Source organism: Hyaena hyaena, unplaced genomic scaffold (genome assembly GCF_003009895.1).
Source record: "Hyaena hyaena isolate Hyena2069 unplaced genomic scaffold, ASM300989v1 scaffold_756, whole genome shotgun sequence".
Lineage (NCBI taxonomy): Eukaryota > Metazoa > Chordata > Mammalia > Carnivora > Hyaenidae > Hyaena > Hyaena hyaena.
In genome coordinates, this window is record NW_024081384.1 from 578,712 (window position 1) to 578,956 (window position 245).

Genomic DNA, 245 nt, shown 5'->3' on the forward strand with positions numbered 1-245 from the left:
AAGGATTTCTTAAATGACAAACGTATTACAAATTTTCCTTATTGACTCAAAGTAACGTTACATTTCTATGGTTTCAGTATGGGTTTCCAAGTACCTTACTACCATTTAGTTGTCCCAGCTTAAAATAACAAGGTTCTTTAGAAATCTTAACTGAGAAATTGTGTTGTTGTCTATGGTTGAAGGAGGCATGTGGTGTGATAAAAAGTAACTCCCAGAGAAGGGCAATTGTTTGTCTCTCAAGAGAC